This window comes from Morus notabilis, unplaced genomic scaffold (assembly GCF_000414095.1).
Source record: "Morus notabilis unplaced genomic scaffold, ASM41409v2 Scaffold78, whole genome shotgun sequence".
NCBI lineage: Eukaryota > Viridiplantae > Streptophyta > Magnoliopsida > Rosales > Moraceae > Morus > Morus notabilis.
The window spans coordinates 1,516,491-1,543,092 of NW_010367622.1; the positions used below are offsets into that span (position 1 = coordinate 1,516,491).

A 26,602-nucleotide genomic window follows, 5' to 3' on the forward strand; every position below is an offset into this window, starting at 1 on the left:
GGTTACTTATGTGAATTCAGGTGTGGATCAATCCCCATGTTTAGCAATGAGGGTGGGCCACAAGAGGCTGAGTATTGGTTTGAATCAATATTGAAACATCTGAATATCATGAGAGTACTAGAAGAGTACCGAGTAGAGTTTGTGGCGTATAAACTTGAGGGTCAGGCTAATATTTGGTGAAAACAGGTCAGGAGAATGCATGATGTGGGAACAATGACTTATGATCGGTTTGAGGAACTTTTACATGAGCAACATTTTCTCCAAAACTACCGTGATGAGAAGGCAATGGAGTTCATGAGACTACAACAATAAGACATGTCTGTAAGAGAATATGATGTCAAGTTTAATGATTTAGCTCGATTTGCTCCATTCTTTGTAGAATCTGAACACATGAAATGTCTCAAGTTTGTGAGAGGTCTTAAAAGCACGATTCGGAAATCGTTGATAGCTTTAAGGTTTTGTGTTTACCGAGATATGGTGACCGCAGCTATAAGCGTTGAACAACATAATTTAGCTTATCTTCTAAGTAGGGAAGCCATAAGCAGAGCTTCAGGAGGACCCCAGTGGAATAATATGAAGAATCGCGGTCAAGGGACTAGTGGGGATGCAAATAGTGAGAATAACAGCTCTTCAGGAAGTGGCAAGAGTGGACCTTATAGATTCAAGTACCATCCCTGTGGACAACTTAGGCACATAAAGAGGAATTGCCCAATAGGAACCAGCAACCGTCTTAGCAAACTCAGAGGGATACCACTTACAGTTAGGATCCGTCTCAGCAGTTTGTGCCATTTTTACAGTCTCAGTTGCCTACTTAGATGTCATTTCCTCCTGCATCGACTTACTGTTCCCCAAATTACTCACAGTTCTGACCACAAACTTCAGGGACAGTGCAGTCTCTTCCACCGCAACAGTACCGACAAGGCAATCAAATGTTCAACAACAATGAAAAAGAAAAAGGGAAGGCACAAGGACAAGCCTATACCATGACGGGTGGAAGCTCTGGAGGCCAGGCCAGTAATATCGTCGTTGAGGGTATAATTCTTATCTTACATTCTTTAATCCAATTTAATTTCTAAACAAGCCTCGAAGGAACAAGTTGAAAAAGAAGAGGATAAAGAGACAGAAAATGAGAAAGAAGATAACGAGCAAGAAAAAGAAGAGAAAATAGATGTAGAGAAGGGAGGAGAAGAAAAAGAGGAAGAATGAGATGAAGAGGAAGAAAAAGGGGAGAAACAAAAGGAGGAAGAGGAGAAACAAAAGGAAGAAAAAGAGGAGAAAGAAGAGAAAGAAAAGAAAGAAAAGTATAGAAGAAGAGATAGAAATGAGCAGAGAAGAAGAGAAGGAAAAGAAAGCAAAAGAAAATGAAGAAAAGAAAGAGAAGGGGAAAAAGAAGAAAGAAGAAGAGAAAGAACAGCAAAAAGAAGATCGTCACAAAGAAAAAGGGCAAGAAAATAAGGTTATAAAACGTTTCAATTTGACTTGGTAATTATGCTTTTTACCAGTACTCAATATTATTATGACTATTTGGCTTCTGTTATTCTCACAGGATGGAGCTTTGAGGAAGACCGAAATCCCTACCAAGAGTAAGAGAATTAGGGTGGATAAATCGACTGTTGTGCCTTTGATTATCCAAGGAGGATTAAAAAGCAATCTACGGTGACCCAAGATCTGTCCATTATGATCAATTCTAATAAAGACGATAGTGCTAGGAAAAAGGACAGCAAAAATTGATAAAAGGCTAAGTGGTTGCTTCTCCCTATTAGTCTTCTCACATGTCCCCGACATTCAACATCTGGATACCTTTCGGAAATGGTTGTCAAAAGGACTACTTTCAAAGTGACCAATAAGGTGTAAGTGTATTAATTTGGTCAACATAACATTCACAATTGGTAATTATTATATTGACTTGATCTGTTTAAATTTTTTATTAGGAAAAGTGATGATGATCGTCTTGTGATGTACAACTGGAATAATGGAAAATGATTAATGAATACGAGATGGTTTGGGAGTTGGCAACACAGGAGGAGTGGTTGTGGTGTGACGTATGTCATTACTTTGTGTTCTTCATATATTCTGTATTTCTATAGTTTTATGGCATGTATACTGATTGGACTCGTTTTTTATGTAGCACATGGATGTTGCATTTTATTATCTGAGGAAGAAGCACAAGTGCTATCCAAAAGATATCAATTTGCGCTTCACTACAACAGTGGCGTGGGCTTGATTGAAGGAACATAAAGAAAATTTGATTGGAAGAATGTTGGGAACATTTGTAAGTACATGGTTAGTGGTGCTATTGCATGTAATGGGTCATGGTTAAATGTCAACCTTGTGTTCATCCTAATGAACATGTGACAGATGAGACATTGAGCGCTCACGTGCTAGATTTAAGGACTTGGACTTTACAAGTTTGCAACCCCGTGGCGAACAAAGGTTTCCACAACAAAGAGCTTCGAATGGGACTGAAGGTCATGTCTAACCTTCTTCCATTTATTGTTGACGGGGCGGCGCTGTTCGAATTGCAGCCCAGAATCCTTCAAGGGACACACCCCTTACCTGTGACTATCGTGGATGTCTTACCTATGCAGTAGAATGGGTGAGAATTCAAATGGTCATCATTATTTTTACTAATAGTAATTTTACTATTTACTATATTGCTGTAACAACTTTTTCTACCTGCAGGGGCGACTATGGCATTTTCACTATCAAGTATGCCAGGTGCTTGATGGAAGGAAAAGATCTGCGCAATGGGTGATTCAGGAGCGTATGCCTTTCAATCGTCAATATCTCATGTGCTTCATATGTTACCATGCAATTGCAAACGAAGATCATGATGTGGACAGTGATTTAGAGAAGGATGATAACTGAGACGATTATGAATTGTGAAAAGTTGGTAGTGTTCCCATTCTATTTTGTGGACATAACATTTGACAACTTGTTAATTCTTTTGTGGTAATGACTATATTGATTGGTGGTAATTATTGTAGTTTTGGGGCATATGCTTTAACAACCTCTAATTATTGGTACACTGTAGTTTTGGGTACAAGATCAATTGATATGATATTTTAATTACAACTGATATGATCAGGTGGTAATTATTGTAATGAATGTATTGACTGGTGGTACTTATAATAACTAATAACTGAATTGAGGGTTTTTCTAACTTATAAAAATGTTTTATTACTTCCCATTGATTTATTTTATATTTTCTAGTTTGTTAGAATGCAATGATTTAGTAGTAAGAAGGGAGAAAATGAATGATTGATATAGTCATTGCTAAGATGACTAGGTGGTAATTATTATAATGACTGTATTTGACGTAGGGTACTTATAACATCTTATAACTATACTGGGGGTTTTTCTAACTTATAAATATTTTGTTACTTTCCCGTTGGTTTACTTTATATTTCTAGCTTGCTAGAATGCATGATTTAGTAGCAAGAAGGGTGAAAATGAATGATAGATATGGTAATTATTGAGATGACTAGAAACTACCTTATATATCAGCATATTTGCCCTTCATAGTTCAAAATATTATGAAACATAAATAATAACAACACCATTGAGATAGTGTTAATGATGTATTCAAATATTATAGCACCAAAACAAACGCAACAACATCAAAAAGACTCTTCACAGATAGTAAAAAATCTAAAAAAGTGCCAACATAAACGTTTAACTGACATTAAAGGCAATTAGTATCGAGTGGTTCAGAACATCATCTACTTTGAGAGATACTGCGTTAGTAACAGAGTATTCAAATATATCCGCTGCTTGAGGCTGACAAAAGTGAAACATAAAGTAGCTAGTGAAAACAATAATTACTTATAGTAAACATGATGATTACTGCTCAATTGTACAATCACAGAAACTAACAGAAACATATTACTGCTGGATATTCTTAGTGACAGTCCCAACCCGAACTGTTCGCTAAGGTATTTCTCAACTTTGCTTTAGAATAGTCTCAGACCTATCACTGAACCACCTCTACATCAAGGCTCTAAAAAATGCAAGCATTCATCTGGCCTTCCGATTAACGTTGTTCATTGCTTTAGCAATGTTGGTCATCATGACTCCGTACTTACATCCATTAAAGTAGGCTCGACACCAACTTGTGTGGATCCGCATCCATGAGGATTTTTGCTACGTTAGGGCTGCTTTTACGGATGAAGCTCATTTGATGATGGAACTCACTAACAAGATATGTTCTTGATGTAGCATCATTATTAAGTCTTCGTTACGATGGAGATGATATCGTACTACTTGTTTTGTTATTATAAATATTCTTTGCACGGATTACACTAAGTACATAATCCACAATGACTCTTCTTTCTGAACTATCCGCAAGTACAGGTGATTCGTGCTTCTATTGACAAAGGATCTGACTCTTTAACACTTCCAGGGTTGTTTCCGCTAAGCATGTCATTTACGAAGTGGGGATGTGGTTTCTTACCAATAAACTGATCATCATCCATATCAATAACAACATGATCGTTGAATTCATCATCATCATGTCCATCCTCAACACCGATGTCGAAGTGAGTTTCAAGGAAAAGCATTACAGGCACCGGTGACTGTTACTCAGCATCATCACTGTTTACATTTTCTTACGGTTTACATGTAGGCAAGTGGTTGCTTTCCCTAACCTCAAGGTGGCGTCATGCTATCATTAACTACATCAATGCATAATGGAAACTTGCTGAGAACATGAACATCTTTCTTCTTCAGCTGAAGGTAGAAGAAAACGTCGTTGTCATAGTCCACTTTCACGAGGCATTCCATCTTCAACAACATATTTTAAGACTAACGTCCTTCCTCCCCCTCTCAAATCTAAAGGGCATCTCCAATGCAATACTATAATTAATGTGCCAATTACAAATTTAATATTTGAGCACAAAAAACTCTCCAATGCAATGTTATTTATTGTACTAAATTTCTCATATGTTATAATTTGCAGCAAATTTTCCACCAGTATAGTATATGAGAAATTTGACATTTAATTGTTATTAGTTGAAATATTTATTTTTTCATGTAATCATTGCAATTTTTGTATTTTTTAATTATTTTAAAAATATAACTTTACTTTTACGACTTTTAAAGCTTAACGATTATGTGAAAAAGTAAATTTAGTATTTCAAATAGCATTATACATTAGAGTAAAAATAAAAATAGTACATTATATTATATTTTTGTATGCTAAATAAACAATTGATATTAACTTATGGTCTTACTCAACAACGCTACAAGGCCAACATAAGAACTTACGGGTACCCAAAACACTATTCATTTTACCTCTAGTATACTTCCCAAACTGGTCCCATTCTCCGTTATACTCGACGTAAAAGTTACAACTGCCATCCTACATAAGAAGCTCACAATTACGGTAATTATAACAATGACCACTGGTCAAAACAAACATTACTAAACGTCACACATATACAGGACTGTAGCGAGAGCCCAGTAAAATCAAAATATGTCTAAGCTACATACTTATCCCAGTAATTTCTAGCTAGAAGAAGACCATTCATGCAATACTTGAGTAGTATACATTTTTCCCTATAAAAGGACAACCTTTCTTGAAACCATACCCTCATTACGTGGGGTATTTCACAGGTTTTCAACAAGTGTTCCACAGAAATTAAAAAAAAAAAAAAAAAAAAAAAAAAAAAAAAAAAAAATAGTAAAACACAAATGCCATGAGACAACGACAAAAGAATAACCGACAGTTACAGTCATTATAACAATTACTACTAGTAACAACAAAAAATTACTGAACTTTGCAACATACGTAGTATTGTAGCGATAACCTCGAGGACTTTCTAAAAATAATCTAATAGAAAAGTTTTATTCATAAAATCATAATTCAAAAATTTTTATTTATAAAATGACTTTCTGAGAAGAAAGAAAAACGAAAAAAAAATCAGAACTTCACCCCACCCCACAGATCCACTGCTCAGCTCGATCCGAACCGCCACGTTCTCGACCTTCTCGAGCCTCGACGTCACGATCGTGAACGGCGCGATCAACGACACGTTCAGAGCCCTGCTCTCTGCCCTCTGAATGTTCACCATGCTCGTCTCCATCAAGTTTTTGAACCCGAACCTCACCGGCGTCGTCGCCAGGGCCATTCTCGACGTGATTCTGGAGGTGGGTCTCGGCCTTTTGGGGATTTGGATGTGACGGAGGTGTTGAAGAGATTTTTTAATGCGGAATCTTGAATTATTTAGGCAATTAAAATTAAAAAGTTATTTTCTTAATTTTACTTTCTTACTCGATTATTTTAGCCAAATTCTCGATAACCTCAGTGAAATCAAAAGGTCTAAAATACATCGTTAGCACAGTAATTTCTAGCTAGCATAAGACCTTTCATGATATACTAGACTAATATCTCAGTCCAATATTTTTTCCTATAAAAGGATGACATTTCGTGGAGCCATACTCCTCATAACGTGCGGTTTTTCGCAGGCTTCTTAATGATCTGCGAAAATAAGTTCAATCTAATGATTGAGAACTGCAAAAATGGCGGCTTCTTTTGTGGTGGAATTGGTTGTAATAAAAGGGGGAGAAACTTGTGGAGTATGAGCTGAGGGGAAGAAATTCAAAAGCAGCATCCTCCGTGGGAGTACTCTATTTTAAACTATCGAAATTTCTGTTGTTTTCACGAATTTTTATTTTAATTGAATTTTGAATTGATCTAAAATTTAGAAATAGGTACCCCTACGAACCAAAAAAAAACAATTTTTAAAAAAAATATTAGCGTCATTCATTGTGTCACTCTCTGTATTAACTGTTTGACACGTAAACTCCACTATATTATTTTCTCTTTAAATAATAATATATCATGAAAATAGAGTCTGCATGTCAACAATGAATGCAGAGAAAGTAACAAAGAAAATAACAGAAAGAGTGATGTTAACATTTATTACTTAAAAAAAACTTTTGATTGGATTAATGTTATGAAAAGGAGAAACATGAATCTATGTTTTAAAAATGTTCTTGGATAATTGGCACTATTGATCCCCAAATTTTTCAATAAGTGATAGAGTAGTCCTCATTCTTTTAATTTTGGTAAAATGATCCATAAACTCTTAAAACTTTGACAATTAAACTCTTTCCTTTCAAATCCGTCAAGTTTTTAACAGAAATGATCGTGTGCAGTGCATGTAATCTAATATAGGCAGGTATTTCAATAAAATAACATTAACTTATTTTTTGAACAAAAAATAAAACTAAAAAAACATGAAAAAAGAAAAAAAAATATATCTGTTAGAACTAATGCCCAGATCCACGAATTGGAAAAAATCAACAAATTTGATACTCAAAACAATCTACAAACAAATTAGAAATTCAAACTTTAATCAAGTTCATATCTCTATATCTAGGGGAGCATAGAGAGCATAGTGGAAAAAAAAAAATCCAAACGACCGTCCATGGCAAACAAAATGCATAGATTGGATTCCACATGTATATACTCATCAAAGTGGAGAAGAACAGACAAAAGAAAAAACTCAATGCTCACCCATGTTAATTCCTTCCTCATCTCCATTCATTCATAAACGTAGGCAACATCCAAGGTTAGATGTATTGCTGAAACTTTGGACGGGTCGTCCGCGACTACCAAAAATTCTAAATTTTTACTTAATAACTGAGCCCGCACTGTCCAAATTTTTGGGATGCCCGACCCGACCCGAATAACTACTTGGACGGCTTTTGGCCAGCCTTTGGCTGCCTGTGCCCGGTCGGGATGCTCGAGTTGCCCGAATTTTTAAATATTTTTATATTATATATTTATATATATATATTACAATTTAAAATTTGAAATGAACACACGAACTATATAAAAAAATCAGTTATTTATTAATTTTTAAATTTGTAATTCATGATTGTCTCGTTAAAAATCTTACCAAGAAAAACCCAGTTGGGATAAAAACTTGGTAAGGAAAAAAGAGTGCAATCATTGTGGGACCGAATTACAAATTTGACGAACTTACAAAGTCTACAAGATTACAATAACACTGTACAAAGTAAATGAATATTTACAAATTACAATAATAGAATTTAATTTGAAACAGAATGATCGTCTTGAAAATTAAAAGTTAATCTATTAAATTCATCGATCCATTCTTGGCTTGCCGGTGAAATTGTATCGAGTAAGCGTTGGTCGGAACGATCCCAATCCTTGATGCACACCAAAGCTTCATTAATATCTTGTTGCAATGCGTTTCTCCGTTCTTCAAGTATTCGGCCGGTTGTACTGAATGCTTGTTCGGCTGTAACAGTGGAGACTGGGATCGAAAAAATATCCATTGCCAGTCGAGTTAGGATCGGCCAAGTTAATGCTCGTGCCCTCCACCACTAAACCAAATCAAACATTTCACTATTGTCCACAACTAAGCCCTCACTCAGGTACGCCATTAACTCGTTGAAGCCGCCGTTGTTGCCGCGACATCCTGATGAAGATCCACTCCCAGATTCTTCTTGACCTTGAGTCGTCGTCGTCTTCTTCTTCTTCTTCTTAGACAACCCGAAAACATTCAAGAATGAATGCGGATTGTCGTCTCGTTGTTGCGGTTGTTCTACACGATGTGTGTTTCTAAACCTACTTTCATAAGAGCTATAGAGAGATAATCTTTTTTTCTTTATAATATAAAATTGGCCAATAGTGTCGATATCTAAAAAGTCACCTAAGTTATCTAATCCACTTTCTAAACCATCTTATTTTAATCTAGGGTCGAAAATAACACCAAAACCATACAACACTGGTAATTTAGACCAATATTTTTTAAACTTCTTTTCCATAAAAGCGATAGGAACTCCTAAAACCGCGTGTGTCCTAAATTCACTAAATAAAATAGACATTCTTAAAAGTTATCCTAACGCTAATAGTGACATTGGGTAATAAGTTCCACTAAATAATCTTTGTTGGCAACGGCGGACTAAATATCTACCGTTAACGCAACACAACCACTAGTAGAGTGTAAAAGGTTGATTAATGCTTCCTTTTCTTGTTTATATAATTTTAATGCATCTTTCCTAAGAGTAATCCTTAAAAAAAATTGTGCATTAGGATTATGTACAATTTTAATATAACGCTGCCAATTCCTTTGTTTGGTAAAACTAAGTGGTTGATCTAATGTGGCTACTAATCGTGTCATTTCCATACGATCGACTTGCAGATCATATTTCTAAGTAGTTAGACAGCCGGTTTGGTAGTCAAACGATAATTGTATTTGGCAGAGATCGGGTCTGCCTCCTTGCTTTCAAAGAAACTTTTCAGAGTGTCTTCTCAAGTGTGTAGTGCCTTGAATTGTGTTACCTTGTAATTTATCACCACAATATTTACATTGAGCTATGTATTTAATGTTACCATTATTGTCAACCTCTTCGAATGTGTTGAAGTGCTCCCAAACTATTGAGGTGCGCTTGCATTTCTTTTTAGAACTTGCAACACTTGCACTAACACTTCTGCTTGCCTCTCCTCCACGCCCACCACCATTACGTCCAAGACCTGTCCACCAGGGCTCGGATTTACAGTTTCCTCAACAACTCTTTCTGTAGTTTACGATTCCTGCGTTTGAAAAACATTAAGAAATTGTCCATCTTCAATGTTGAATTGGATATCAATGAGAATATCACCACCATAACTAGAAGAAGCCATTATGAAAAATAAGAGAGATTGAGAGCGTTTTGAGAGAGATTAAGAGAGATCGAGAGAGATTTAAGCGAGATTAAGAGAGATTTGAGAGAGATTAAGAGATATTTGAGAGAGATTGAGAGAAATTAAGAGAGGATGAGAGTTTTTGGCTGAGGAAAATGGTTGGAGTAGGGGAGTATTTATAGGAAATTTTTTGGCTTGAAAAAAAAAAAATTTCCCTCAAAAATTCGATTCTAACGGTAACACACACTCGGGCGGTCGGTTCGGGTTCGGGCAAATCGGGCAACAGTAAGAAAAAGAGCCGTTGGTGTCGGACAGGTCGGGTGGCGGTCGGGTCGGGCAAAAAAGAGCCGTTGTGTTCAAAATTCGGGTAAAAGTCGAGCTAACGGTCAAAAAAATTCAGACAAAATCGGGTTACACGGGAAAATTCAAAAAAAAAAAGTCAGCGGATGGCTGTCTCGACTTCTCCACCGGCGGCAGGCTACTGGGAATGGTTTTTCCTCGGGCAGCCCGAGCCCGAGCCCAGATAAAATGGTCAGACGGGAGGCGAATTATGCCCGCCCGCCGTGCCCAAAAATTTTCGGGCTTCGGGCATGCCCGCCGCCCGAAGTTTCAACACTAGACTTAGATGTATCAAAAGAGTTGAGAAATTTCAAGTACCCAGAAAGCCATAAGGTAAAACATACAATAATAATAAATAAATAAGTACAATGATCTTGGGAATAATGTTTCCCTCAAAAATTCGATTCTAACGGTAACACACACTCGGGCGGTCGGTTCGGGTTCGGGCAAATCGGGCAACAGTAAGAAAAAGAGCCGTTGGTGTCGGACAGGTCGGGTGGCGGTCGGGTCGGGCAAAAAAGAGCCGTTGTGTTCAAAATTCGGGTAAAAGTCGAGCTAACGGTCAAAAAAATTCAGACAAAATCGGGTTACACGGGAAAATTCAAAAAAAAAAAGTCAGCGGATGGCTGTCTCGACTTCTCCACCGGCGGCAGGCTACTGGGAATGGTTTTTCCTCGGGCAGCCCGAGCCCGAGCCCAGATAAAATGGTCAGACGGGAGGCGAATTATGCCCGCCCGCCGTGCCCAAAAATTTTCGGGCTTCGGGCATGCCCGCCGCCCGAAGTTTCAACACTAGACTTAGATGTATCAAAAGAGTTGAGAAATTTCAAGTACCCAGAAAGCCATAAGGTAAAACATACAATAATAATAAATAAATAAGTACAATGATCTTGGGAATAATGGGGTGCTTGCAATGGGGGATTCACGTGAGGGAACTATGCGACAGGTCCAGAGCTGCTTGGAGTGCGGCGATCCACGAAAGATTTTTGGCTTGCGGCGATGTGGATTTGGCGGCGAATCTGAAGTTCAGCTCAGTCAAGCCCGTTGCCGACCCAGCATCTTGTTAACCATATGGGAATAATTCTTTTACCGAGCACGGCCGCTCCTTCAACGAACTTTACCAGTGCTCATTCCTCGCGCCGATCAGAACCACCAACTCACGCCCAAGGGCCGCCCCAATCTGCCAATTCATGTTGTCGGCGGTTAACTCTTCGCCCTACCAGATTCATAACGTATCGTACTTCTTTATGCAACCAAAGTTGCTAGTATGGAGATGAAATCATCGTGTGTAATTTAGTACACGATGAAGAATTACAAAGAATCAACTAGAGATTGTGCATTATTAAAGATTTGGCTCTTCAACCTCTTTAAATATATATATATATGATGCATCTTAAATTTCTTTTTTCTCATTTTTTTCTTTTAGTTTTTCTTTTTTCTTTCCTCCTGATGATTGTAAAACAAGGATATTTTAGCCTTTTCGATGTGGAAAGCTCACTTTTGAATGCCACTTGTATACAACCGTTTATAAGCTAAAAAAACATTTAGAAGATGGATTTGTGTCATAATTCGAATTATGGTTCGTGATTCGTTACAGTTTTTTCTCTCACAAAAAACACACGTAAAACGAGAATAGTTCTGAATCATGATTCTGAATCCATGAACCAAACGTCCCATAATAGATTTAGATGAAAGTGTTTGGGCGCGTTTGCAATATTTTGTTTTTTGTATGAAAATGAAAACGGTTTTAATCTCAGACAGAAATTATTTTTAAAAATGCGTTTGGTAGTTTTATCAAGAGATTATTTTCAGTATAAAAAAACTCATTAATGTCTCTCTCTGCTCGAGAGAGGAAAAAATGAAAACAAAACAAAAATGATTAAAAGTCATTTTTTATTTATCTCTCATTTCACATTAAACCAAAAAATTATTTTAATTTCTGTTTTTTGTCTTTATTGCGCCAAACGTCATTTTAAAAACGTTTTTATTTTTTTCCTCAAAAAACATGAAAAACAAAAACGGTCAATTCCAAACACGGCCTTTAATTGTCAATATTTGAAGAGTTTGAAGATTGTTTTTGTCAAAATTAAAAGAATAAAAATAAATTGTCACTTAAAGAGTTTAGGGTCTAATGACGCTAATTACCCAATGTTATTTTAACAGCCTAAGATTTCGCGGTATAATATCTCGATGTTGATAAGTGGAAGTGTGCCCCACTTCTACTGCTAGAGAAAAAAGAAACAAAAGAAAATGTGAAAGTGTTTGCTTTTAAGGATTCAGATCGGATCCAGAATGTTTGTTAGTAAGTACCACATAAAAACTCCTGGTTTCAGATCAGCGCAAAAAAAAAAGGAAAAAAAAAAAAAACACCTGTCTTTGGTTTGTTGTTTGTTTTGTATTGGTTATACAAAGTCAGCAGTTTTGAATGTTGATTCTCTCTTCTATTTGCTTTCTAATAATATATTCTCTTTCCTTTTTCTTTAATCTCGGATTTTCTATTTTAGGAAAACTCTTCGCCACACTTTATCATTTTTTTTTGTCAATTATTTAAGGAATTGGAAATTCTCCTGCTACTTTACAACTTCCATTTTCTAGTGATTGTAAGTGCTCTGCGTAGCATATTATCTTTCAATTTTATTTTGAACGTAACTTAAAATAGTAAATAGAAAATTTACAAAAACAAAAAAAAGTCAGTTAAATTAATTGAGATTAATTAATTTAATTTAATAGTTAGTATTAATTAATCTAATATTAGTAAAAAAATTTCAGTTATGACTATTATATAAATGACTTTTCTCCTTTAAAATATTTATTTTTTTTAAATTTATGCTTGAGTCCCTCAATCAATTTGAGGTATCGGTAATTAATTCTTCAGAATAGAAATGCTGGACCACCTCATATTTTAGTTAGATTGAACTTTGAAGTCTAATTATCAAATTTACATAGAAAATCAAACTCATTTTTTCATTTTCTTTCTTTTCCTCTCCCTATCTCTTTTTGATATTTATTTTCTGTCTCCCTCTCGCTCTGGTGGATTCCTCTATCTCCTTCTTCTAAATGAATTTTTCAATTTTAAAATTCAATAACTCACTCATTCTTAATCAGAATTAAGTGATTCTTGTTTCTATGAGTTCACAACGAAGAGGAGAACGAGATGACACGCATATTGAATATGAAAATCCGTCATGTCCAGTAGCTCACCGGAGATCCGCCGCCGTCCACGCCGTGAGCCGCCATTCCAATGGTGGTGGTCGACACCACTCACTTCAAAATGTTGAGAACGACGTCGAGATGCAAAGCCCGAAAGAAAATTTGAGGAGGAAGCTTCTATTTCTAAGGTAAGGTTTACTTCCTCTCCTCCTCTTGAATTTAAATTTGGATTCCTCTTTTACTTGAGCCTAAATTTGGGATAGATGAAAGGAAATTGAAGAACATGTCAAGATATCATGGAATTTCTTTGAATTTGGTTCAAATTTCTGAATTTTAGAGGGTTGAGTTCTAGAAATTGATATTCTTGATGGTTTATGGTCTTGAACTTGAGTTTCGATAAAATATGGTGAATTACATGTGGGTTTTGGACTTCTAATCATAATTTGATATTTGGAAACTAGTAAAAGTGACTTCCATGAGTTTATTTTGAAATCAAACCCAAAATCCGTCATGTCCAGTAGCTCACCGGAGATCCGCCGCCATCCACGCCGTGAGCCGCCATTCCAATGGTGGTGGTCGACACCACTCACTTCAAAATGTTGAGAACGACGTCGAGATGCAAAGCCCGAAAGAAAATTTGAGGAGGAAGCTTCTATTTCTAAGGTAAGGTTTACTTCCTCTCCTCCTCTTGAATTTAAATTTGGATTCCTCTTTTACTTGAGCCTAAATTTGGGATAGATGAAAGGAAATTGAAGAACATGTCAAGATATCATGGAATTTCTTTGAATTTGGTTCAAATTTCTGAATTTTAGAGGGTTGAGTTCTAGAAATTGATATTCTTGATGGTTTATGGTCTTGAACTTGAGTTTCGATAAAATATGGTGAATTACATGTGGGTTTTGGACTTCTAATCATAATTTGATATTTGGAAACTAGTAAAAGTGACTTCCATGAGTTTATTTTGAAATCAAACCCAAAATCCAGGTTTTTGGTATTTTTCTCGCCAAGTCGGCGAGCTTATTCAAGACTGAAGAACAGCCTCGGTTGACCACCCCAGGCGACCGAGATAGGCACCATCGATTGACCAGTGAAGTTATACTTCTCTGTCACCGGTCGACCGGTGACAACTACTTCTGCCCAAATCTTTTGAAAATTCAATTTTAAGCCAAAGTTTACCATATTTCTTGAGTTTTGACCTCAATTAAGCTTGAGGTTGCACTTTTACTTCATGGATTTTTATTTCTGGGTGAAAAGTTAGTTTCACTGATGTTGAGATTTTTAAACGATTTTTGAAAAAGTATATGAATATATATATGTGTGTGTGTGTGTGTGTGCTGATCATATATATAGAAAACCTTCCAGAAACCTGACTTTAGAGAAAGAACTAGTCTTGAATTGAAATTATTCGAGAATGATATATGTAAGTTTCCAAACGATATCCATGTGGGCGTTTAGATAGTTATTCAGCATGATGGCGATTGAGATCGGGATATGGAGATCATATCCTCTGGGGCAGAACCTGAAACCCGTACGGGCCACTTCGCAGCGTGGGTGGTGAAATGGCTTTGCACTTACACTAGATGAGGTATCGGTACTTTGAAAGAGCATTTCAAACTACTAGTGTATGATCTTTATATTTCTCGTATCTTTCTTGTTCTTGGATGTTCTAATGTTTAAACATAAATACAAATTCTTAGTATTTGTGGATTATACGGGTGATAGATGCCCTATCACTTTAAAATGAATTTGAGAACGATATTGTATTTTAAAGAAGTTTTGTGATACTTGATTATCGGCCTCATTCTGCATTTGATGGTATCTGCAAAGACTCATAGGTTTAAGCTGATTTCTCTTACATGTGTTATGGTTTTAAATCGATATTCGATTATTGTAACTATCGTCTCTGTTCATATTTTCTTGCCATACCATGTTACCTTCCTACTGAGCATTCAGCTCACCCATGTTTTTAAATATTTTTCTCTATCTAGAGTTAGCAGCATGTCTTGCTACGTGGTAAGATGACGTCTTTGGATTGAAGGCTCTAGCTTAGAAGCAGTTTGTGTTACTTTGAATTTGCAGGTTATTTTTAAATTCTATGATGTACTGTATATGTGTATATAAACTGTATTGGTCGGCATTGTCTCAGAGTTGTATTATCATTGGATTCTACGGACTGTTTTAAATATTATTTGTAAAGAAAGACTCCAGAGCAATATAGTTTAATATTCATTTCGTAAATATGTATTTTCTTGGATTCTATTAATTAATCTCGTTTAATTAAATGTAATTTTTCCAATAATCACGGTCCCTCTTTTAGGGTTGTGACAAGTTTGGTATCAAAGCACGATTTTAGATTCTATAGGAATTAAGCATGTGTGAGTTTTTTATTGAGTTCTGTTCTTTTTTTTTCTACAGTCTTAGTGTTAGGACATGTCGTACAGTACTAGTTAATATACTCTACAGTTACATTTGAGAATTTGACGTCAAAGTCTGTTTCACTTTTTCAGAGCAATTTGGTGGATGAAGTCCATATTCATATTATCGATGTTTATCGATATGAAGTTGGAAGTTAAAGTTTGACTTGGAATTCTCATGAAGTGTTGATTTTGATCTGATGTTTATTGATTTGTTTCCACAAGTGATGTTGACTCTTGTCAGTGTTAAATTCAAAGTCGGTGTTGACTTTAGAATTTCATGAGGATTTTAGTTTGAGATGATATTTGTTTTGACTTCCGTACAATTGAATTCTCGATATTGGCCCCTTTCACCTTTCGACACATCTAACGTGGGGGTTTAAGTCGATGTAGAGCGACGACTTAGAATTGATCAGTTTTTTTAACATTAAGGCTTCCTCCCTCTTTTTTTGGTTTTTCTTGATTTGATCAATGTGCATGCCTAGTCTTGCAATCTAGTTTTGTATCCTAGCTATTTGTTTCGATTCTCTGATGTGTTCCTCTACTCTTGAGGGTGATTTGTTCAAAAGTGTTTACTTTATGAATTTTCCCATACTGGTAAAAAATTCATTCCCTTCTTTAGTTGACGATGATAGTTGCTATGGATCGCGTCGTGAGATTGACGCTTACCTCTGATATTTATTGTATTTGATTTCGTTTGGAAACATGGTAGGTCATAACCCACAAGTTCTAGGATTCCAACTTTGAATTCTATTCTTAATCCATCTTGACCAGGAGTTGGTCCATCCATTATTATTATGTATTGATTCATGCTATCTTTCTGTCATGATTCTATGTTACCTAAGAATTGGAATTCTTCTCTTGAGTGTTAGTCTTGGTGACTTCCTTGTTAATCTGAAAACATGCCATTGTAAGACATTGACTATGGATATTAATCCTACACCATTCTCTGCCATTTTGCTTTCGGGTTTAATGTTAAGTCTTACTTTTAAAGTTGACCATATCATTTATTTTCTTTCTAGTGAATGGTTTTTATTTGGTGTGAGATTTGTAGTCAATTTTGAATTCAAAAATCCTCATCAAGTTACCAGGATTAAAGGTTAAATTGTTATTTAACTTTATATATGTTCGATATTAAATTTTATTGGTTCTAACCTTAGGGTCAAGTTTGATTTTGAAAAGTATCTTCGGCTTCCTAGATTCTAAGTTAATGATTGATGTCCTTGTGTTTGTTCATTTTTGGAATTGGTTGTCTCTAATCCAGTGATTGAAAGTCTATGATTATTGATTGACTTTTAGCTGGAATTGATGATATTTCAGATCTGAGATTCCTAGATGACAAAGCCTTTCCATGCCTCATTCCATAATTCTGAAACTGATAAAGACTCGAATGAGGTGAGTGGTTCTATTCTATTAGGGTTGGAGTTTATTTCTTTCTCATTAATTGATTAACTAGTTATGACAATCGAAGTATATCGTGCCAATGTCACAAGTCCGCTCTTCATGCTGATGAACCCTATTTTTAACCTATGTTTTGATGTCGCCAGCGAAGCCGCAAGATGGATGTTCTTTTCCATCATTTATTTCTTGTGATCTCCATAGTAAAAATGCATCAAGTCTTAGTTTATAGGTTCCGAGATGCCATCCCGATGAACCGTCGTATTAGCCTCTCTTCCACGCCATGCAGGTGGCATTCTTGCTTTTGATCTGTATTTCAAAATGATGTTTTAATGGAAAATTTCTTTGGAAGTTGGGAGAGTTTTCGTGGGCTTGAGATGTTGGGTTTAACTACCCTAGATAAATGTCTTGTCAACTTCATGTGAGTCGTTAGCCTATAAGCCCTTAGGTGTTAAAGGGTTAAAGGAAGTAGAACGAGTAGTTCTAATAATAAGTATAAGCACCAATTTACACGTTTCCCAAAGTTGGTGTCAAATTATAGGTGTTGCATTAAAACTAACTTTGAAGTCAATTAGTCCCCATTATAGACTTCATGTAACCATTAGGATTTCTCCATACGAAAACCGTAGCCTAATTGGTACAACTTTGAGTATTAGAAATCCTGTAGAAATACAGCCATTTTGATCTTCAGTTATGCGGTTTCGAGAGCCCTGTTGGTCTCCAAACCTCACAATGCAGTATACCAAATCAAAGGCCTATATGTCTAGTTTCTATATGAATTGGAAATATTGATATGGGAATTCCGTAGAATTATTTGTGAACGTTCTCGTAGGATGTGTTGAACTTGTATTTTATATAAAACTTTAGAACTCGTGAACCAAAAATTCAGATTTTAAACCATGGTTGTTGTGCTCACTTTGAGTTTAGCCCCATTTAGTATGTGTTATAAGATTCGTGTGGCCACGAAAATCATCATAGTCAGATACCTGTAGCTTAAGTTATCGTATTTCTCAGTTTAGAAGGTTACGTGGAAATTTTGCAGGAATGTTGCAAGAAATCTACACGTATCGATTTGGTATAACGTGTTTGTCAAGATCCAAACGGTCTCAGAATTTGGCTCATGATAGCTCGTTTTGAAGCTCCAGGTGTCTACTTTACTTAGAAATAGGAATTACGCTTTTCAAAGTTATGTTAAATATTTTGTAATAATTTTCATCGAATGGGTTAAAACTACGTTCTTCGCATAACGCAAAAAGGTGTGAAATTGAACCTAAACTCCTGAAACCATGTTTGCTACACCTAAACCACCATTATTACCATTTAGAACATGCTATTAGTGATGTGTGGGAGTTAGAATCACATCATTTAGAGTTTTCTAGCCCGAGTTATGTGCATTGGAAGTTTCATGTAGAATTTTCCCAAAAGTTGTCAAAACCAGGAAAGGACAGGATTTTAATTTCTTGAAAACTGTTTTTAAGGCACTTAGAGAGCTTGAAATAGGATGTGTGATAGCTCATTGGAAATTCCTAGATGTCTATTTTCTTTTAAAGTTAGTTTTGCAACCTCTAAAGACACGTAGTGCGGTTTACACGTATTTTCGTAACGGACATTACATCAGTCCACGTGTGAGGGTTAAGAACTGAATGAGTTTGAGTGAATAATTTTAGATAATCTGAATCTAACAAAGCAGAGAGCTTCCATAAGGACTTAGCTTGAGATGCTCGGTTAGATGTTGAAAATCTAGAACGAATTGGGCACTGTGCAAGAGTTATGCCCGTGATGATTTTGTCCATTTATTCTATAACCTCGTATAACAATTCGCGTTAGATTGGGCAGTTAGTGTTTATTAATCTAGGATTAGTGGAAGATTTTTAGTTATGACTATTACATAAAGGACTTTTCTCTTTTAAACTATATTTTTTTTAAATTTACGCTTTAATCCCTTGACCAGTTTAAGGTATTGGTAATTAATTCTTCAGAACAATAATGGTGGGCCACCTCATATTTTAGTTAGATTGGGCTTTAAAATCTAATTATTAAATTTGCACAGAAAGTCCAAGCCTATTTTCCATTTTCTTTTCTTTTTCTTTCTTTTCTTCTTTACCCCTCTCTTTTTGATATTTATTTTCTCCCTCTCCCTCTCTTTCTGGTGGATTCCTCTCTCTATCCGAACTCTCCCTCTCCTTCTTCCAAAAGAATTTTTCATTTTCAAAATTCAATAACTCACTCGTTCTTAATCGGAATTGAGTGATTCTTATTTCTATGAGTTCACAACGAATAGGAGAATGAGATGACACCCATATTGAATATGGAAATCGGTCATACCCAATAACTCACCGGAGCTCCACCGCCTTCCACGCTGTGAGATGCCATTCCGTTGGTGGTGGTCAACACCACCCACTTCAAAATGTTGAGAACGACGTCGAGATGCAAAGCCATTGTTGGAATCTAATTTGATTAATCATGTGTTGATACTCCCGGTACCTCCACTAATAATAAAAGGAAAGATTTTATGACATCTTTCAAACTGAGGAGAAGTCAACGTGAAAGAAAAGAAAAGAATTTAGCACCGGATTTTATTTAATCTCAAGCTTTAGTCTTTTTGGTTGAAGGAAATAGAAATGGTGTACTTAAAAGTTTGGTAGCCAAGGCTAGATTTGTGATATATATGCTCGTAGCTATATTGGCATCCATAAAAGTGCTATTTACAATTACATCGATATATAATGTGCATGTGCATCAAATGGATGTTAAAATAACTTTTTTTAAATAGTGATCTTGATGAGGAAATCTATATGGAACAATCCGTTAGAAATGAGAAAAATGTTTATAAGTTTGTCGAGTCGCTTTATGGTTTAAAGCAAGCACCAAAATAATGGCATGAGAAATTTGATAATATCATTTTATCTCATGGTTTTAAGCATAATAATGTGGATAAATGCATATATTCTAAATTCACAAAAGATTTTAGTGTGATTAATATTTGTATGTTGATGACTTGCTTATCTTTGGAACAATCATGCACGAGGTAAATGACACCAACAAGTATCTAACTTCACAATTTAAGATGAAAGATCTTAGTGAGGTAAATACTATCTTAGTTGGGAAAGTGAGGAAGCATAATGAGGGTTACTCATTATGTCAATCTCGTTATATTGAGAATGTGCTTCTTAAATTCAATCATTTGAAATTTAAAGAAGAAAATACCCTATATGATTCAGTATTAAATTACTAGAGAATACAGACCTAGCGGTGGCACAGTTTGAATATGCTAGTGCAATTGGTAGCTTGATGTATGTCATGTATTGTACAAGGCCCGACATAGCATTTGCGGTATGCAAAATATTTAGATCCGCGAGTAACCCATGTATTGAACATTGGAATGCAATTGGTAGAGTACTAGGTTATCTTAAAATAACCATTAATATGGGTTTGTCTTAAAATGATTATCTGGCGGCACTTGATGGGTACTCGGATGCAAGTTGGATAACAAGTACAAGTGATAACAAATCTACATCCGGTTGATTTTTCACAATTGCGGGAGGAGCCGTCTCTTGGGCTTCTAAGAAATAAACGTGCATAACTCATTCTACGATGGAGAGTGAGTTTATAGCACTTGCCGCTGTGGGTAAAGAAGCGGAATGGCTGAGAAATTTATTATTGGATATTTAGTTATGGCAACAACCAATGTCATCTATTTCTTTGTATTGCGATAGTAGAGCTACTTTGTCTAGAGCTTATAACAAGGTTTATAATGGGAAATCTAGATATATTATCTTGAGACATGATTATGTGAAACAATTGATAACCGATAGTGTTATCAATATTGTTTATGTTAGGACTAACAAGAATCTAGCGGGTCCCTTGACAAAAGGTCTTTTGAGAGACTTAGTCAAAGAAACATCTAGTGGAATGAGACTGGAGCCTTTTTTTGAAAGAGTCACAGATGATGGGAACCTAACTATGTAATAGTTGTACCGCTATGCTATAGTTAAATGGGTAAAAAAAAGTCATTGTTATATGAGTAGGTGAACACCGAAAAAAAGTCCCTTCTAAGATGTCAGTGCAAAAATAGCTACGTGGTTGAGGCTGAGTATATACTTTTAATGAAGTTCGAGTCTCATAGTAGCGAGACACATAATTCGACACTTAACCAAAGTGAACACAAGGAATGGTGTCGTTCTTGATAAGACCATGGTTTAGTCTTGTAAATGTTCATGAATCCAAGATAGAGCACAAGGCTAAAATAATGCTAAACAATTGGAACAGATTTTAAAGTCTAGGATAACACATATGTGATATGTTTATGGTATTTGTTAAGAGGTAAAGTTCAATGTAAAGCACACTATTGTCTTGTGAATACTTTGAAGTATATTCACTAATTGGAGGATAAAATCGAAATATATCTTCTTTTATGTATGTGTTTATCGTCATTGATTATGGAGAAATATTACAATCTAGCGGGTTATTGTTAGAGAGATTATAATATGTCTCTTGTTGGGGCCCGTTAGATTTGGTGGGTACATCGTGTATGAGGTATACACATGCAAGTACCGGATCGGTGGTGTCGATGTTGACGCGGATGAAACACGCGACATTCACAGAGGAGCTTGTATGGCAAGACCTCCAACGAAAAAGAAGGGTCGATTGGGCCCAACATAAGCCGAAGAAATCAGATTTTAGGGCTCACTTTGCTATCAAGTTGTTGAGGCCCTCTTGACTATGCTCATGGGAAGATGTTGAACTCAGTCATGGAGATCGCATGGACGAAGTATAGTGGGAGGAGTAACTGAACAGTTGATGGAGATTTGACTCGGAGAGTGTAAATAAGGTTGTTTTAGAGGAGGAATGCTCTAAGGACAAGCACGAGTTACCTCCGGAGTGGTTGTCTATCTAGTAAAGTGGGGATAAGGCTGTTTTATAGGAGTGCTCAGAGAACAAACATAGGTTGCCTCTGAGAATGTGTATCAACAGATGAACTTTATGGTTTTCCATAAGTGTGCTCCGGAACGACGAAGTCCAGCCACGGAGGCGGATTTTTAGACCTCCGGAGAAACCTCAGAAACTTCAAATGTAGCTTGTAGACGAGCTTGGATTGATCAAACGGAGTGTTTTGAGAACTTTTGAGTGAATTTTTTATGAAGAACTTCAAACCCGCAGAGCACAAGTTTGAAGAACAACTCTCAGAGGGATGAACTCAAGTTGTAATCTCACAAAAAGAATGTGTGTCAAAAAGGGTCCGAGAAGTGTAATCATCCCCCCTGAAATGAAGAAGTTAAGGTATTTATAGGAAAAGGTTTTGGAGTCCTGGGTGGTTGATCCGGAGACATACAGTCACGCCTTGCCGGAGGCCTATACGAACTATTTCCCTCCGGAGCACCTGCATCAGGTGACTTTCCTCTTTGACAAATAAATTGGCCAAAAATAGTTGTATTTGGAGACCAAATCTAGAATTCTTGCTGACATTGGACCTTCCTTAGGTCTGAAGATCATAGAGTGTTTGAGTGAATTTGGTGCTCTGAGGGAGCTGATATTCTCAAAGGTCTAAACATATATCAGACTAGCTCCAGAGCGCCGCCTTCTGATTTTGGCTAAATAGCCATCGTTGGAGCACCTAACACATTTAATCTCCATGGAGCACGGGAAGAACCTTCGGACACAGGGGAGTCTCTCGGAGTATAGGAGGAATCTTTGGTCACAGAGGAGTTTCTTAGAGCATGGAAAGTATCTCCGTCATGGCATCTGCAGTGATGCCTCTGTGGCGGCGTCCATAGTGACGCCTCCGGAGTAACGAGTGCTACAGAGACGAATCGTCGCCAACTCTGAAGGAAGCTGCTCTGGAGACTTCTCGTCTAGTGCTGGAAGAGAAGGTTTCGTGACTTAAATTCTAGACTTTCGAGTCTCCAAAGGTTGAGGAAGGTAAAGAAAGGCTTTAGGGGTTGGATTCTCCATCACCCATTCATTGCTTAGCCTAATTATTTTAAAACCCCATACGCGGGACTTAAAATCGGATTGGACTAAGAAATAAATAGGCCCGTTCAATTATCCATGACCCATTAAACCACGACCCACGTAAGTTTCCCGAGTATGACTTGGGTCCACGAATCGAGCTCAATCTCGTTACGGGACGGAACTATTGGGCTTGGACCCTTAGATGGGCCTGATACAAAAACGACCATTACCATCTCTCAACTTATATCACACATTTTGGACTGTTTCAAATATATTTGGAGGCATTTTGAACAGCAAAACCCGCTGCAGCGTGTTTGGATTGCGCCACAGAGGATGAGACAGCACCATTTGGTGTTGTCTTAGCCACAAGCATGCAACACCTGTCCAAGCACTGTAGTGCATCGGTTATGTAATGTAGTGCGTAGTTTGTGCAGCCACGAGCCTGTTTGAACTAGCCCGAGTGCTACAGCGGATTTTTCATTCACTGCAGCACCCGATACTGCAGAAAATGTGTTTCGTGCGCGATTCGTTATCAGAAATGTACCAAACCGTTATATCCATTGGTTATATGTTTTTACACATATTTGAACACTTATTAGCAATAGATGGAACTGTTGTAATAGATGCATTAATCCATGAAGAGATACATTTACATTGAAAATGTACTTCTATGTGAATGGTTGTGATGTTTGAAGAGGGTGTGTTCATTCATGAATTGACACATCTGTCTTTATTAACTCTCCAAAAAATTTACAAACTAAACACAATATTATTACTAGATATTGTGTTCAAGGGTTTGTTGTATCTTAAGAGTAATTTGTAATAGAAACTCCTTAGCGAATTTTGAGAAGTGGGTGCAAATAAAACCTTAAAAAAAAAAATTTTATACGCCTCGAACTCATCTTAATTTTTTATTTCTTTTCTTCCTCTGTACGCAAAATTCTCCAACAGAAGTATGTTCAAAAGACTACTGAATGATGTGACAAATTTTACACGTGTGAGAATAAAATGGGACTATCCTGAACACAATATAAATGAGAATATTATCCTGATCAACTATTGGACTCCTCTTTGAATATTTGTCTAACATCCCCTGCAAGAGCATAGGGTTAGGCAGCACAGTGAGCTCGCTTCTAAGACATGGAAAAAAAATGTTGGGTAGAAAGAGTTTTAATCATGGCATGAGTAAGTGATCTTCAGAGGGCGTAAACTGAACAAAAACCCTTTCTCTCATAAAATGATAGTCAATTTTCTCATGCTTGATTTTAGAATGAAAAAAGGATTGACGGCCAAGTAAGTGGTGCTGACATTATCAGAGTATCACAGGAGGGCCAAATAGAGGAATAGATAATTCATTCAGAAGTGATTCAACCTAGATAAGTTTAACAGTGACATTAGCAAGAAATCGATACTCTATGTTCAAGCGAGAAACAACATGCTACTAATTGGAAGAAGTATAGGAAACCAAACTAGAGTTATGTAAGAATAATCGATACTGCTGAACATCAGAATCTATTCATTCATGATTAATCTTTTTATTCTCTACACCCCACTTTAAATTAAAATTTCTAATGACAAAAAGACTTTCACATAAAATAACAAAAAAATGATAATGGTGACGACTTAATTATTTAATTAAATTTTATTATAAAATAAAACTAATTGCATATTATTTTCTTTCAACATCCCTATATAATATATTACAAATTTAATGTCTTTTTACTAATTATTTTGTTTTTTAAAGGATGATTATTTCATTTTGGCCTTTTATTTTTATAACATTAGATTGTTTTTTTATATGTTTCATTCTCTCTATGTTTTTTTTTTATACTCTTTGGAATTCACTTTTTTCTCCTATTTTGTCTTTTCTGATCAATATCTCAATTGATGTAACAATTATGTTGTTTTGCCTATATTTATGTCTCTTATTTCTCTAAGAAAATGTAATAGTAAATTTTCTTTATGTATGAGAAAAGAATTGATGCCTAAAACTTCACCCAAAAAAAAAATCAGAGAGATAAAAAAATGATAATAATTTAAAATAATAAATTAAAATAAAATAGTGGGTGTGTAATGAAAAATAACATGTTTAAGAATTAATAATCTTATGAAAATAATTTGGATGTGTAAAAAGTAAATTTAATTATTTTAAAATTACATGGTGTGTGTATTTAAAAAGTGAGTGAGGAGAGAAAAAAGAGCGTATAAATAGAACTATTTTTAGTGAGAAACTCGAGTATTATTTATAGTTTAATTTTTTTCTGAGAAAGTCTGTCTAAATTTTTTTTTTTTTTTTTAACGAATTTAACTCGAATTTGAGATTAAAATTTCCTTTTCTTTCTTTTCTTTTATGTAAGTAACAACTTCACCCATGTTTGAGCAGTTTCTAATTTTTTATTTTTTTTAATTGTTTCGAGTCTTTTAGAACTTCAAACATTATTAAAAAAAAATACATTTTGACAATTCTGTCCTTCTTTCACAAATAATTTTCAAGGGCAAAAGTGTACATTTGAATAAAACAAATTAGTTGGACGAATTGGCATGTTTACCCTTCTTCTTAATATATGTTCTCATTAAGACATTCAATAATATTTTATTTCATTCGGTAGATTTTCAGACATTCCGGGGGTATATATGTAATCTAAGTACAAAACAAAATCGAAGCTGATATAATAGTATGTTATTTATATTTGAGGAAAGCTAATATAAAATGTTGGGAGTTACAAATTATACCTCAGTTGATTAATAATATTATTATATATAATCGAGTCCATGGAAGTTGAGGATTTTCATTTGGGTTATTATCTTTTTGCTGACTTAGATATCGTTTTTGGACACTTTCTTGTTTTTGGACAGTGTTGATATCTTCTTCTACATGCATGTGACAATTTTGAAGACTTCTGTTTTTCTCGGAGCTTTTGGTGAGTTTGTTTGTTCTGTTCAACTTCTCTCTTCACCTTTTTTTTTGTTTAAAAAAAAATTATTTTTCTTATTTTGTGGGTATTTTTTTCTCTTTATATTGATCTGGGCCATTTTGTTCATCGCTGGTTTGTTTTCGAGAACAATACAAATAGCATAATAAAAATAAAAGTGGAAAAAGAGCATTTTTGTTTGCGGATTTTCATTTGGGTTGTTTGTAATGGTGTTTAGAAACCGTTTTCTGGGCTATTTGGGTTTCTGGAGAATGTGGAAATGTTCTACATGCATGTAACGATTCAAGCAGTTTTCGTTTTTTTCCGGTGCAATATTTATTAATTTTGATCTGGGCCATTTTCTTTTATCATTGCTTCAGGCCAAAATCAGAAAGAAACTTTTGGTTTGAGGCTTTTCGTTTGTTTTTGTTTTTCCTTATTCTGTTTGCTTACTTAGATTAGATATCGTTTTTTCATTTTAACTTTTGGGGTTTTCTTTTGGGTTTGTGAGAATGTTAATATTTTTCACATGCATGTGATTGTTTGAAGAGTTTTCTTTTTACTCGGAGCTTTGCGCGTGTTTTAGGATTTTTGGGCTCTGTGGGGTTATCTTTATTTTGATCTGCGCATTCAGTTGATTCCTTAAAATTTAAAAACGAAGAATAAAGAAGTATGTTTTGTTTCCTTATTATTTGGGATTTTGCTTTTGAGTTATTTTCTGTAGTTTTTATTTTTTATTTTTTTTCCTTTCCTCTTTTTTTTTTTTTTTTTTTTTTTTTA

General features: G+C 35.6%; 1 protein-coding gene across 1 annotated transcript in view; it reads left to right on the forward strand.

Annotated features, from left to right (window-relative positions):
- Positions 1-25,666: 25,666 nt before the first annotated feature.
- Positions 25,667-26,602, forward strand: part of LOC21410569 (ABSCISIC ACID-INSENSITIVE 5-like protein 2) — a 5,243-nt gene continuing 4,307 nt past the window's right edge. The window contains exon 1 of the mRNA XM_024175403.1: positions 25,667-25,831. The gene's annotated coding sequence lies outside the window, so the exon portion shown is untranslated. The remainder of the gene's footprint in view (positions 25,832-26,602) is intronic.